Raw genomic sequence first — 12,729 nt, forward strand, 5'->3', positions numbered from 1 at the left:
CCTTCACCTGCTGCATCTGATGCCGCATCCGCCATCTGGGCTCATGATTTCAGCCACCAGCTGAACTAGGTTCTTGCCATCATTGAGCATTGCTGGGACCAGTACCTGAGTGTCACCCACACTCTTGATGAGCGAACATCCCATCACTTCCGACTAGCTGCAGCCGCATATGGCAGAGTCTGTTCCGTCCAATGCCTCCCCCGCCCCTGCCACTGCTGATAACTATCCTGTGTCGTAGACAGTCTGGTTTGCTCTGCAGTAGGGCTCACTGTCTGGCAAATCACTGTCAGGGGTTCCTGCCTCTGCCCACACTCCTCGGCTGCTGTTGCCAGTGCAGCCACAACCATAACTTATACTGCAATTGCCGCCATTTCTGTTGGTGGATCCTGTGCGGCCGTAATCTCCAACGTCCCCACTGGTGCCTACGGCGCCAACCACTGACCTCGTGGTTTTCCACCCCTGGAAGGGAGAAGTGTGATTTATTCACTCATGATGCACGCAATTTTATAGATCATGTGTCAATACAGTTTTCAGGCCCACTTATAGAGGTCACCTGGGCTGGTCCTCTGGCGCACTCTGATAGGCCGCCAAAGAAACAGTATTATTTATGTGATCACAAACGAGTGCTTGGCCTATTCTGTACCCTGTATTGATGTTGACCAGTCAATGTGTTCAGTGCCATGCTCAACCTGTGTCATGCATGTTGCTTTATAAAGTACTATGTTCCATAATTCGTGTTCAGACAGCATTACAATAATTCATTGGTAGCTTTTGTACAAGTTCTTTACTAATCCTCTCTTCATATCACTTTCATGTGACACAGATAGCATTGAACTGTGATTTATTTTCAAAGAATATTCTTAAGAATTTATTTTATTTACTAGCGATTCATCAAGATCGTTAACACATTTAATCACACTATGTAAGCATGGAAGTAATTGCCAGAGAGTAACTGATGAAATCATAACCAAATTCCTTTTAACAAATGGGAATTTTATTCACTTTAATAGTGCACTAAAAGCATTTTTTAAAGGAAACAGATTTAAAATTACAATCAGAAACCTCCCTCTAAATATCAAAGTTACAATTTATTCAGAGGCAGGAAGAAACAAGTTTTGACTGTATGAGCCTTCAGGCAGAGAACCTTGCCGCTGCTGTTTGACACGGCCATAGTTACAACCGCTCACAACAGCCTCTGAAAGACTACACTGGTGCAAATCTGCAACACACCAGATTACTTTAAACTAAGAGTTTTAACAATTTACACAAGCACACAAACTATGCAACCCCCGTAGGAGGGATTAAGCAATCTTATATAAAATTCTACAAAGTTGGCCAAACAATAGTTAAGATGCTCTATGGTACACAGATACCACCTCTCAAGTTCATAGGAAATAATATCAAAGTTTCCAAAGATCAAAACATATTTCAGGTATTAGAGCGTTACACTCCAAGCAATAAATTCGTTAACACACCAAATCCGACAAACATGACAGAGACAGCTACTAACGTACGGTGGATTAATAGGAAGATTACCGAACAACCCAAACCACAGGTTGCTCTAACCCGCCCCTACTCCACAAGGGAAAAACGGACCACCCAATTTATAAACAACCACCTTCCCGCGGGTGGGCAAGTGGAGAAGAATGGTGGGACGACCCCAAAGCTAAACGGCTGGTGACCTCACCAAGAAAACAAGTAGAATTTAACAAGAGTAAATCAAACAACATATCAGCAATCACTTAACTTCTAATAAACTGCAATTTCTCAAGGAGACCTGGAGCAGCACCCCCAAAACACTCTCCCGAACTGTCCACTGCCAGCAGCTTCAATGGACGCAGGAATGCGCGCCGATGTCCCGTGTCACGGCGTCGCAGCTCGCACCAGCCAGATTGATGTCATGGTTTGACTCCTGTTGCTCTGGTGTCAACCGCGAAGTCACTACCCCTCGCCATACGTCGCGGCCCACTGGACTCACGCGGTGGCCTCACATGCGCCGACACTAAAGACGGGCCTAACGCGCAGAATCAGACGCAGGAACTAAGCTCCGACCAGGTGACCAATCGCTGAGTTCTCTTACTGGCAGAGTGGAAAGACTCTCATTTTGCCGGCTTTAAAGGTTGATCCGAATGACAGACATACTAGCGATCCGAATGATAGACATACTAGCACTCCGAACAACAGACAGACACTAACTGCCTAAGAAATGCGGATGAGAGACAGACTAGCAAGCTGGGGACAAGAAACTGACCCAGACTGACCAACTGGCGAGCTCACATTGCCCCTTAAATGCACGTGAACAGGCGACCTTTCCCCTTTCCCACCAGAGGAAGTCACCAAAGCTGCGATTGCCACAGAGGCGCCACCGCCAGAAACGGAGGGCAACTGCTTCACACTACACACTGGGGTGCGCTCTTCAAAACAGCAATTTTTACCATGGCTCAACCTCCTCCCCTCAAACTAGAACAGGTGCCTGAACTCAGAGACTTCACCTGGCTCAAATGGACTCGATATTCCCTACCGGTCTGATCATGTCTGACTAACAGGTTAACCAGCCCCAACACACGGATCACTGTGCATGGACCTATAAAGCGGGGTGTGAACTTCCCTACTCGGCCCCCCATCCTTCCTTGACCCTGAACATTCTTAATATAGACTTGATCCCCCAGTTTTCCCTGATAAGGACGCCTATTGCGGTTGTACTGCATGGCTTGACGACCATGGAAAGCCGCTATATTGCGACAAGCCTGATTCCAGTTCCTTCTAATTAACCCCGGGGATACCCACTCAGGAAGTATAAGTCTTCGATGTGCCATAAGTTAGACAAAGGCAAATTGATAGGATAGGCCAATAAGAGAGAGGCCTCATGAACCACATTGTTAAAGGCAAAATTAATCCAGGGCAAGTTAGTATCCCATTTACTCAGTTTAACTTGATGGTAAATTATTAAAGCTGATTTTAGGTTGCAATTCACACGTTCAGCAAAGGACCCCTGAGGGTAATACGGAGTTGTGTTTATGTGCTTGATGCCATTCCCGAAACAAAAAGCCTTAAACTTATATGACACAAAAGCAGGGGCATTATCACTAACCAAGCTCTTAGGAGGCCCAAAGATCGAAAAGATGTTAGTAAGGTGAGAAATAGTTATGTTGGTAGTACTACTTCTACTGGGAATAAGCCAAGTAAAGCGAGAAAAGGCATCAATTACCACCAAAATACGCATATTTCCTCTACTGAAACATGGCAACGGACCCACATAATCGATATAAAGACGATCCATTGGATAATTTTCACGTTCTGAAGACAACAGACCTGGTTGTAGGGCATTACTAGGTTTCGTGGCCTGACACAGATGACAACCGGCTACTAACTTCTTAACGACGTGCTGCAGATGAGGCCAAGTCACATACTGCTTAATTTTGTGATTCGTTTTATACACTCCTGGAAATGGAAAAAAGCACACATTGACATCGGTGTGTCAGACCCACCATACTTGCTCCGGACACTGCGAGAGGGCTGTACAAGCAATGATCATACGCACGGCACAGCGGACACACCAGGAACCGCGGTGTTGGCCGTCGAATGGCGCTAGCTGCGCAGCATTTGTGCACCGCCGCCGTCAGTGTCAGCCAGTTTGCCGTGGCATACGGAGCTCCATCGCAGTCTTTAACACTGGTAGCATGCCGCGACAGCGTGGACGTGAACCGTATGTGCAGTTGACGGACTTTGAGCGAGAGCGTATAGTGGGCATGCGGGAGGCCGGGTGGACGTACCGCCGAATTGCTCAACACGTGGGGCGTGAGGTCACCACAGTACATCGATGTTGTCGCCAGTGGTCGGCGGAAGGTGCACGTGCCCGTCGACCTGGGACCGGACCGCAGCGACGCACGGATGCACGCCAAGACCGTAGGATCCTACGCAGTGCCGTAGGGGACCGCACCGCCACTTCCCAGCAAATTAGGGACACTGTTGCTCCTGGGGTATCGGCGAGGACCATTCGCAACCGTCTCCATGAAGCTGGGCTACGGTCCCGCACACCGTTAGGCCGTCTTCCGCTCACGCCCCAACATCGTGCAGCCCGCCTCCAGTGGTGTCGCGACAGGCGTGAATGGAGGGACGAATGGAGACGTGTCGTATTCAGCGATGAGAGTCGCTTCTGCCTTGGTGCCAATGATGGTCGTATGCGTGTTTGGCGCCGTGCAGGTGAGCGCCACAATCAGGACTGCATACGACCGAGGCACACAGGGCCAACACCCGGCATCATGGTGTGGGGAGCGATCTCCTACACTGGCCGTACACCACTGGTGATCGTCGAGGGGACACTGAATAGTGCACGGTACATCCAAACCGTCATCGAACCCATCGTTCTACCATTCCTAGACCGGCAAGGGAACTTGCTGTTCCAACAGGACAATGCACGTCCGCATGTATCCCGTGCCACCCAACGTGCTCTAGAAGGTGTAAGTCAACTACCCTGGCCAGCAAGATCTCCGGATCTGTCCCCCATTGAGCATGTTTGGGACTGGATGAAGCGTCGTCTCACGCGGTCTGCACGTCCAGCACGAACGCTGGTCCAACTGAGGCGCCAGGTGGAAATGGCATGACAAGCCGTTCCACAGGACTACATCCAGCATCTCTACGATCGTCTCCATGTGAGAATAGCAGCCTGCATTGCTGCGAAAGGTGAATATACACTGTACTAGTGCCTACATTGTGCATGCTCTGTTGCCTGTGTCTATGTGCCTGTGGTTCTGTCAGTGTGATCATGTGATGTATCTGACCCCAGGAATGGGTCAATAAAGTTTCCCCTTCCTGGGACAATGAATTCACGGTGTTCTTATTTCAATTTCCAGGAGTGTATGTCCCTAAGTGACCTCCCACCGAAGAGTAATGAAAATACTGAAATATTGGCTGGATTAATGTTCATGGCAGGCAAATTCGAGGGTGGCGCTCTCGGCCCACTGCTTTACATAGGATACCTTTCCGCTAGCTGTAATTTCCAATAACTTCACCTGACGTAATCCACTGCTTGATGGGACCAAATTCCTCAACCTGTTCCTGGTTTTCTTCAAGATTACTAAACAACTGAGGTACATCCCTCAAAACCAAAAGTTGACCCTGAAGTGGACCCTGATGCTGCTGCTCCGAACCATCAGATGGTGGGTCAAACATGCGGCTGAGAGCATAGGCCACCACATTCTCAGAACCTCTGATATGCTTAACCCTAAATTTAAAGGCTGAGATTCTCATGGCCCAATGGGCGATTTGACCGGTTTTGCATGGCCTAGCCAAAACCCAAGTTAAGGCTTGGTTATCCGTTTCCAGCAAAAAAGGTTTGTGCTCAAGGTAAAACTGGAATTTTTCTAATGCAAATAGGACCGCCAAGGCTTCACATTTGTAAACTGAGTATTTTGCCTCAGCATCATTCAAACGGCGTGAAGCATAGGCCAAAGGTTGCCGCTGACCTTGCCATTCTTGTAATGAGACAGCTGACACACCTGCACTCGACGCGTCCGTCTGAACTATAAAATGCTTTTCAAACTCAGGCATCCCAAGCACCGGTGGATTAGCAATGGCGGTTTTGATCTGTTTGAAGTCCGTCTGCTGGGTGGGACCCCAAGTAAATTTAACTCCTTTTTTACGCAGTTGATTCAAAGGGGCAGCTAAGGCCGCACAATTCAGAACAAGCCTCCTGAAATAATTTGCCATACCAATAAACTCAGCAACTCCCCACTTATCAGTAGGAGGTGGGAGTGCGCGCAAGGCTTTAGTGTGCTCTTGATCGATCCGAACCTCATCGCCTGAAACAATGTGGCCTAGAAAGGAAATCTGTGACCTCGCAAGTGTAACCTTCGAGAGTTTAACGGTTAAACCAGCCTGCTGAAGCTTAGTAAATACTTGATATAAATGACTCAAATGCTCTTCAAATGATTTACTATATATCACAAGGTCATCCAAATAGTTACAAACAAAATGCAATTTAAATTCACCCAGTATACTATCTAATAAACGAGTCAACACAGCTGTTCTGGTAGCCAGCCCAAATGGGACCCGGTTAAATTCGAATAGATTCCAATCGGTGCAAAATGCTGTAACATGTTTACACTCCTTGGTAAACGGAATCTTATAATAAGCTTGATTTAAGTCAAGAACGGTGAACTAAGATGCACCTGAAAACCAAGTAAAGGAATTGTGTAGATCAGGCAACAGAACTGACTCCAACACCACTTTCTCATTCAAATGATGGTAATCAACCAACGCCCTGAAATCGCTACCCTGATCCTTCGGTACCAAGAATATCGGAGAGGCATACGGAGAAGTCGAGGGATGGATAACCCCTTGATTTAACATCCTCTGTACCTTCTCCCACAATACTTTTATCTTAGGTGGTGAGAGATGACATGGGGACTGCCTAACCGGAATATTGTCAGTCAAACGAATTCGATATTCTACTTTATTCGTTACTCCAAGTTTATCGCAAAATAAGTCAGGAAAAGCTTCCAGTAACTGATGGACCTGTTGAACCTGACTCGGGGAAAGATGATCAATATTGACATTACTGATGATAGTGACGGACAAGGAAGAAGGCATGGATGACACAGCCACTCAACATTCACAAAATCCGAACTTCTGACATGGCTCAGATTTAAAAAAACTTACCCCCTGAATAATGCAGAACAAGTTGAGTTTTAGAAATTAAATCACAACCCAGCAGCATATTTACTGGCAGGTTAGCAGCGATAGCAAAGGTCATTGGCCAGGAGAACTGTCCTACCGAGACACTACCCTTCAACCACCTCACCAGAGGCAACACCTGACCACTGGCCATACAACATCTCCGAAGCGGGATCTTTTCAGGTTTGAGCCTGGTAAGATGGCCAAATTCCAGAAACCAAGCCTCATTAAACAAGGAATAGGTGCTACCCGTATCCAATAAGGTGCAGAGGGGTTCCTGATTCAAACTCAGACAAACATAAGGTCGATGTAACTGGGAATCAGCAACTACGGCACGCCCCACACTAAACAATAAGTTACTCCTGGAAATGTGCCACCTGCCCTTATGTCGCTTAGTACTTCTTGCCCTTTGTAAAACTGGGCAACTCCTAACCAAATGCGTACGAGCCCCACATAAAAAATATGCCTTGATAATTACTACTGGGCGATCTTTCTCCACTTCAAAATTTTCCTTCGCTTGTCGCAACACACTAACATTCCTAGAGTCCTCACTTAACTTTAGTGCAGAAGCAGAAGTAACAACAACAGAGATGTCTTCCCAGATCTTTGGGGGTGACTTGAAAATAAAATTTATTTTATCAGCAGCCGTCATCCCTTCCAATACTACTGCAATTAATTGTTCTTCTGACAAATCACTTAGCAAGGCCTGCGAAGCTACCCTTACCCTTTCCACATACATTGACAATCCTCACTAGCGGCCTGCACCTTCCAAATATACTGACATTATAGATGTTTCCTAAAACCCTCTGTGAGTCTCTCAGCGATTATTAGTTGTCTAACTTGTCATAACAAGAACCCTTCCGAAAGAGCTCTAGAAATTCATTCATTACACTTCCACTTTGCTAATGGGTACAGCAGAGCTAACAGGGTGGAGTGCGATATTTGAAAAGCAAAAGAATGCTGCTCAAAATAAACCAGTAACCACAGAATTTTCTGTATCTTCACTAACGATTCTACACTTAATTCTCCTACATCCTTTAACAAAAGTGCAATCAGGTTAGGTAGCTTTGCGAAAAACTCCGAGTTAGCTTCAATTCTGCAGTTTGGGTTATTTAGTTCGCTTCCTGTTCGTGCCAGATCGATTTGGACCTGCCCACTAGATTCTTTGGAGCTAGACTCTAACCTAGTTAACCTAACCTGCAACGCAGCCACCTTTCGCTGCAACTCAACCGTTTCCTTATGATCAGCCTCGTTTACAACAACTTGTTCTAGATCAGAGACCTGGTTAAACACGTGCACCAAATGTGCGCGTAGTCTAGCTAACTGCTTGCGACTCAGTTGGTCAACACAAAACCAGTCTAAATGTTGTTGGAACTCACTGACCTCTCCTGCCACTGCTACCATGGTTGTCGGAAAGGAACCAATAACTTCCGGTGAAATTTGGACCGGATTGAGCAAGTCATCTTTTAAGTCCGCAAGCAACTCAGGAACACTGCCTTGTTTGTTTATATTACGAATATGCAACTCATATAAGAGTTGACTTCTGCATAACAGGCCTAATCTTGGACATTCTCTGGCCGCCACGACAACCTGAAACATGCAGCTAAACAGTCACTTGGCCAAAGCAAAATATTACAAAATTATAAAATAAGTACAACTACAATTCCATCAGTTACACAAAGAGTAGTAGCAAGAACGCTAACGGCTCTCTGCTACCAGTAATGAACCGTGATTTATTTTCAAAGAATATTCTTAAGAATTTATTTTATTTACTAGTGATTCATCAAGATTGTTAACACATTTAATCACACTATGTAAGCATGGAAGTAATTGCCAGAGAGTAACTGATGAAATCATAACCAAATTCCTTTTAACAAATGGGAATTTTTTTCACTTTAATAATGCCTAAAAGCATTTTTTAAAGGAAAAAGATTTAAAATTACAATCAGAAACCACCCTCTAAATATAAAAGTTACAATTTATTCAGAGGCAGGAAGAAACAAGTTTTGACTGTATGAGCCTTCAGGCAGAGAACCTTGCCGGTACTTTTGGACAAGGCCGTAGTTACAACCGCTCACAACAGCCTCTGAAAGACTACACTGGTGCAAATCTGCAACACACCAGATTACTTTAAACTAAGAGTTTTAACAATTTATACAAGCACACAAACTATGAACCCTCCCCCCCCCCCCCCTGTAGGAGGGATGGAAATGGTACAAAACACTAACAATTAAAACATTAACCTTCCCACCGAAAGTGCAACTTGATTTTAACTTCCAAGAAAAGTCTTACAGTCAAAGGATGGCAACTTTATATACTAAAATGATCATTTAAATAAAAGCCCATGAAAAGCAATCTTATTTAAAATTCTTCAAGGTTGGCCAAACAATAGTTAAGATGCTCTACAGTACACAGATACCGCCTCTCAAGATCATAGGCAATAATATCAAAGTTTCCAAAGATCAAAACATTTCAGGTATTAGGCAGTTACACTCCAAGCAATAAATTCTTTAACATATCAAATCTGACATACATGACAGAGACAGCTACTAACGTACGGTAGATTGATAGGGAGATTACCGAACAACCCGAACTGCAGGTTGCTCTAACCCGCCCCTACTCCACAAGGGAAAAATAGACCACCCAATTTATAAACAACCACCTTCTCGCGGGTGGGTAAACGGAGAAGAATGTTGGGATAACCCCAAAGCAAAACGGCTGGTGACCTCACCAGGAAAACAAGTAGAATTTAGCAAGAGTAAATCAAACAACATATCACCAATCACTTAACTTCTAATAAACTGCGATTTGTCGAGAAGACCTGGTGCAGCACCCCCAAATCGCTCTCCCGAACCGTCCACTGCCAGCCAATTCAACGGACGCAGGAAGGTGTGCTATCCTCCTGTCTGACGGCGTCGCAGCTCGCACCGGCCAGACTGATGTCATGGGTTGACTCCTGTTGCACTAGTGTCGACCGCGAAGTCACTACCCCTTGCAATACGCCACGGCCCACTGGTCTCGTGTGGCAACCTCACACGTGCCGAGGCTCAAGACAGACAAGTCATCTTGTGTCTCAGTGGGCGACCAACCAGTCGATCGATCCAACTACCAATGACATTTGTAAAGGCCTTTACAAATGTCTGCTTGTGTCTGTGTATGTGCGGATGGATATGTGTGTGTGTGCGAGTGTATACCTGTCCTTTTTCCCCCCTGAGGTAAGTCTTTCCGTTCCCGGGGTTGGAATGACTCCTTACCCTCTCCCTTAAAACCCAAATCCTTTCGTCTTTCCTTCTCCTTCCCTCTTTCCTGACGAGGCAACCGTTGGTTGCGAAAGCTAGAATTTTGTGTGTATGTTTGTGTGTCTATCGACCTGCCAGCTTTTGTTTGGTAAGTCTCATCATCTTTCTTTTTAGATATATTCTTTTTAGATACATTTTTCCCACGTGGAATGTTTCCCTCTATTTATATGTATATATATATATGGTTATAATAGAAGGAAACATTCCACGAAGGAAAAATATACCTAAAAACAAAGATGATGCGACTTACCAAATGAAAGTGCTGGCAGGTCGACAGACACACAAACGAACACAAACATACACACAAAATTCAAGCTTTCGCAACAAACTGTTGCCTCATCAGGAAAGAGGGAAGGAGAGGGAAAGACGAAAGGATGTGGGTTTTAAGGCGGAATAAAATTGTATAGTAGATTACGGTAAAAGGGGAAGGTGAATACAAAGTGAAACTACTGGTAAAAACAGAAAGAGAAAATAAAGAGAAAAAAGAGAAATAAGACGACAGGAAAGATTTCGAAATGCAAAGGAGTCATTCCAGTCCCGGGAGCGGAAAGACTTACCTTAGGGGGAAAAAAGGACGGGTATACACTCGCACACACACACATATCCATCCACACATATACCTTTTTTTGGTGAAGGATTAGGTGGGTGAGGGCAATGGATTGTTCAGTTTGGAACTGGTATAGGGACTGATGGAAAGAAGGGTTGCAGCCAGAGATGGGAACTTTAAGTGTGAGGCCTTTGGGGGTTATGCCAAATTTCAGACAAGCCTGAGAAAATAAAATATGTGAGCGTAATCTGGCTAGGGTGAAGGCATGTTTGCGGAGGGAATGTAAATAAAACTTAATGGGGTCATTGTGGGGGTGTTGTGAGGGTGACATGGTATTAGAAGGTGGAAAGTTTAACATGAGGTTGAAATGAAAAGGAAAGATAGAAATATATGGGGAGAGATAAAGGTGAACTAGAAAGCAATTGGAGATCTGGTATGAAAAAAGACGAAAAAGTGTTGGTTAAGTTGATCCTGTGGTGAACTTGGGTTGGTAGACAGCGATGTGCAAAAAGGTTAGGTGGTTGTGTTGCCGCTAAATCACGTTAAAGGACGGAGAAATTCGGAAAAATTTCGAGAAAATTTCGAAAAAACGTATTAAAGGAGTGGTGTTGTGGTGAAAGATTACGAAAATGGGGCTAACAATTGTAGAAATAATGACGTTAAAACCTGTGGGGAGCGGCTAAAATGATCAGTGAAGTGCGAAAAACGGAAGTGGAAATAAAGTTAAAGTTATTAGAACTAGCCGAAATGGTTGTTAAATACGTGAAAGCAGCTGTTATTGAACTAGAAACGGTGGATTTTATAGCAGCGGTAGTGCTGAAGGCGGAAAATAAAATTTTTTGATTATGGTTGGGAAGTGGGTTACGTATTGTTGAGCATATATAGGCGGGATAAAATTGTGTAGTAGATTACGGTAAAAGGGGAAGGTGAATACAAAGTGAAACTACTGGTAAAAACAGAAAGAGAAAATAAAGAGAAAAGAGAGAAATAAGACGACAGGAAAGATTTCGAAATGCAAAGGCGACAATAACAAACGTAATTGTTGGGTTCAAATTAATGATATGGTTATAATAGAAGGAAACATTCCACGAAGGAAAAATATACCTAAAAACAAAGATGATGCGACTTACCAAATGAAAGTGCTGGCAGGTCGACAGACACACAAACGAACACAAACATACACACAAAATTCAAGCTTTCGCAACAAACTGTTGCCTCATCAGGAAAGAGGGAAGGAGAGGGAAAGACGAAAGGATGTGGGTTTTAAGGCGGAATAAAATTGTATAGTAGATTACGGTAAAAGGGGAAGGTGAATACAAAGTGAAACTACTGGTAAAAACAGAAAGAAAAAATAAAGAGAAAAAAGAGAAATAAGACGACAGGAAAGATTTCGAAATGCAAAGGAGTCATTCCAGTCCCGGGAGCGGAAAGACTTACCTTAGGGGGAAAAAAGGACGGGTATACACTCGCACACACACACATATCCATCCACACATATACCTTTTTTTGGTGAAGGATTAGGTGGGTGAGGGCAATGGATTGTTCAGTTTGGAACTGGTATAGGGACTGATGGAAAGAAGGGTTGCAGCCAGAGATGGGAACTTTAAGTGTGAGGCCTTTGGGGGTTATGCCAAATTTCAGACAAGCCTGAGAAAATAAAATATGTGAGCGTAATCTGGCTAGGGTGAAGGCATGTTTGCGGAGGGAATGTAAATAAAACTTAATGGGGTCATTGTGGGGGTGTTGTGAGGTTGACATGGTATTAGAAGGTGGAAAGTTTAACATGAGGTTGAAATGAAAAGGAAAGATAGAAATATATGGGGAGAGATAAAGGTGAACTAGAAAGCAATTGGAGATCTGGTATGAAAAAAGACGAAAAAGTGTTGGTTAAGTTGATCCTGTGGTGAACTTGGGTTGGTAGACAGCGATGTGCAAAAAGGTTAGGTGGTTGTGTTGCCGCTAAATCACGTTAAAGGACGGAGAAATTCGGAAAAATTTCGAGAAAATTTCGAAAAAACGTATTAAAGGAGTGGTGTTGTGGTGAAAGATTACGAAAATGGGGCTAACAATTGTAGAAATAATGACGTTAAAACCTGTGGGGAGCGGCTAAAATGATCAGTGAAGTGCGAAAAACGGAAGTGGAAATAAAGTTAAAGTTATTAGAACTAGCCGAAATGGTTGTTAAATACGTGAAAGCAGCTGTTATTG

Source organism: Schistocerca cancellata, chromosome 3, assembly GCF_023864275.1.
Source record: "Schistocerca cancellata isolate TAMUIC-IGC-003103 chromosome 3, iqSchCanc2.1, whole genome shotgun sequence".
Classification (NCBI taxonomy): Eukaryota; Metazoa; Arthropoda; class Insecta; order Orthoptera; family Acrididae; genus Schistocerca; species Schistocerca cancellata.